Below are 3,452 nucleotides of genomic sequence, written 5' to 3'. Positions count from 1 at the left end.
ACTGCTCGCACAAGAACTTCATCAATGTTTGCCGATGTAAGTAGCGGTGCAAGGAGGGGAACAAGCAAGAGCGAAATGAAATGAAATGTTATCACTCGTATTCAAAAATCTTACGAGACCAAACTGAGACAATCCTTAATGATCTAATCCAATGCCTAAGTAGTTAAAAGAAAATGAAGGTGAAAAACCAAAACAAAAGTCTAACAATGTCAGACTAAAATCATTGTCGTCGTCGTTGTCAATTCCCGTGGATGCTCGGCGATGAGGGTTGTCCAAGCGATAGTAACTCAGGTAGGTGCTAGGGTGCTCAAGCTTGAGAGCGCCCACCCGAGCTTGAGCACATATGTACAGTGCACCCTTTTTTTTTTCTTTTTAATGTGTAAGATTTCTAAGGCTAAATGTACACAAATGATGAAGAAACTGAATGGTCTGAGTTATACAAGATAGCTATGTAAATTATATTATGATTAGTGTCAAAGAGTACCTCCTATGTCCACGAGTCTTTGTTCTTTCTATACAAATATGAACTTGACCTAGTTTATGCTTCAAGAAGAAATTAAGTTTTCCATGAGTATCGGAAAGAGTTCTATCTTGGCACGCTATTCATGTAGCATGCCGTAACTCTTTGAGCAAAAATCTACTAGTGGTTCGCGGATTTGTTAAAGCTCTGCTCAGAAGCACGCAAGGCGCAAGGAGACCATGAACGAACCAGAAGAGCTCGTAGTTTTCAAGGATTACAGGATGGGCGATCGTGCATTTTCAAAGCCCACACATTTCTAGACCATTATGGCAGCCTTGTTGGGGTACCTCGACACTCACATCATATACAGCTTAGTACCTAGAGCAGCAGTTACCGATGCTTCCACATCCACGGTCTAGATCAACATCTGCTAGCCAAGACAGATGCCTTGGGTGTGTCATATCCAAAAAGTCCACATAAAACAGTTCACTCCAAAGCCAATGGGAAAACCCTTTGGTGAGGCTCAAGATTCTTGTTCCAAAACTGAAGAGGCTTTGCAAGCATTCAAGGATATAGTAAATAAACTAAAGCTGGCTTCTGACAAGGACGAAGACCCAAAAACCTTTCAAACACTTGAGACTTTCTTGCCCAAGTGGAGTCATCTGCTACCCTTGAAGAATAACAGAGAATAGGCGAAGCATGTGCCACACTAGCAGAGTGGCACAAGGAGCCAGCAAAGCCTTTGTTATATGCACAAAAGGGATTTGAAATACTCAGACGCATCAAAGATACAATCGCAAAGTTTATAGCATGTTGTTACCTTTATACAACAGATAGCAGGCGAGTTTGAGAATTCTTTGAAGCTAGCAGAACACCTGAATTGATTCTATGGAACTTAGAGAAGACTGCCCTCAGTTATTAGCTCATTTATTTAAAGTTGCAAGCCAAGCTGATTTGATTAGATGCAAAATGTCTATTGGAGAGGCTGAAGAAGCCCTCCCTTATTTTGTCAAGCTGAAGGCAAGACAACTAGTCACTTGAGGTGATCCAAGCCTTGCAGCAGTCTACATTCAAGCAACTGAAGCTTTCCAAGAAGCACGAACAGTACACGTATATGCTCTTCAAGGTCAAAATGCTGAAGCAATACACGTTTTCGATCAGTTTTCTGGAGATGAAGCAGCTCGAAAAGCAGCAAATACTGAAGGTGAAATTGACATAGCTTTTCTGAGATGGGAAAATCTCTCACAAGCGGCTGTCTATTTGAAAACTTATATCCTAAAGAAGAAAAGTCTCCAACCTGAGTGTGTGTGTGTGAGAGAGAGATAGGGTTCGTCATAGCATGAAAGAGATGGAGAGAGGCTACACATTTTCTAGTGGTCTTCAGAGACAAGTTTGTGTGTAGCCGTTGGTGTGGCTGCCAACTAAAAGAAGAGAGTGTGTGCTAGCATGCGCAGAGAAAGAGGGAGAGAGAGTTGATGGAGGGTTGCGTCAAGCATGAATGCTGGTGATTGGTTGGGTACGTCACAGCACGAGAGAGAGAGAGAGAGCTGACGGGCTACTGCAAGTTACGAGCTGGAGAGAGAGGGAGAAAGAAGGATCAACAATTAGTGGCGCCGCCATGCAAGGGAGAGATTAATGGAGAGAGAGAGAGGAGAAAGAGAGAGAGATAAAGACTCGTGTAGCTCTGTGAGTGTCGCCGAAAAGAGTGAGCATGGACAATTAGCATTGACTACATGCTTCAGCCGCCATCGTGACCATCAGTAGAGTTGCATGCCGGTCTATATGCGGCCATCCATCACGAGGGTCCTTTTCTTCCGCTTTGCATGTAAGCGGTTGGTTGGCAGCGGGGTCGGTTGAGTGGCCGGGGGTGATTAGTTGGTTGCATGGAGTGCCCACCACGGCGAGTGTAACTACCCAAGAAATACCTATTGGCTTGCGCTGCATGGGTGAGGGCTAGGCACCTCTGCCACTCTACAACACCTAACAAAGAGAATGTATCATTGCTGTAGTGGATTTATAGCTTCCATGGGAGTGGCATCTACTGGCCATATGGTGTTTGTTGACGTAGAGGGTTTTGATTGATGTTGTGGCGAGAGCCTTTTGGTGTCTGTTGACACACTAGTAGGGGTTGTTCTACTCAAGGCATGCCCACTGACAAACCATGCTCAACTTGCTTTTTTTTTTTTTTTTTGCAGTGGCAGGTGAGGTGTGCGCCCAAGCCAAGGGCAAGTTCACAAGCTACACACTTGCTTATATGAGCGCGTATCGAGAGTGGACGACTTCTTTGACCATTATCTCTACCGGTTGCATCCCACATTCAATCCGATTCTATGTTGTTTCGTCAACATGGGAAGAAAGACTTATCCGATGAGAAAAAACTGATCCTGCTTCTTCTACTTCCAACTAGGTTCGATTTTTTTCTACAGTCTGAAAACTCCTCCTTGCATGCTATGATGTGAATTGTATCCAGATATTCTTGACTTAGATTCTCCTCTTCGTAATGTCCTATACAAGGCTATGTGATATTCCTCTTTTTTTTTCGTAATTGAGTATTCCGATATACTTTAATCCATTTATTATTATGTTCAATGAAAATAATTACACTAACAATCACTATATTATGGAAATAAAGAAAGGACTCTGTTTTAATTTCAAAAATTCACTAGTTACATCATACAATCAACATTAATCACTACAAAGTGAAGAAATTAATGGAATTTTCAAACGCAAGAAAGAAAAATACTTAGCTGCTGCTTATCGATCATAACCATTAGTCTTGGAGCGTAGCCTACGCTCTGATACCACTGCTACAAACGGATATGAGCCATGGCCCTGCAAAATACTCATGGTAACACAATACATACCCTAAAACGATAAATCGGTATACCTGAATCGTCTCACACGCACATAATCAACAACGTACGTGAACAGAGAGAGACATAGAGCAAGAGAGAGAGTAGAAGAGCACGTGCAGACGCACCTCCTAGAGCGA

General features: G+C 42.8%; 1 pseudogene; it reads left to right on the top strand.

The window, feature by feature from the left end:
• Positions 1 to 261: 261 nt before the first annotated feature.
• Positions 262 to 2,831, top strand: LOC147452898 (uncharacterized; annotated as a pseudogene).
• The last annotated feature ends 621 nt before the right edge of the window (positions 2,832 to 3,452 follow it).

This window comes from Adiantum capillus-veneris, chromosome 8, assembly GCF_014529385.1.
Source record: "Adiantum capillus-veneris isolate H3 chromosome 8, ASM1452938v2, whole genome shotgun sequence".
NCBI lineage: Eukaryota > Viridiplantae > Streptophyta > Polypodiopsida > Polypodiales > Pteridaceae > Adiantum > Adiantum capillus-veneris.
The sequence above is the reverse complement of the archived record's forward strand: the minus strand, read 5'-3'. Positions and strand labels throughout refer to the sequence as shown.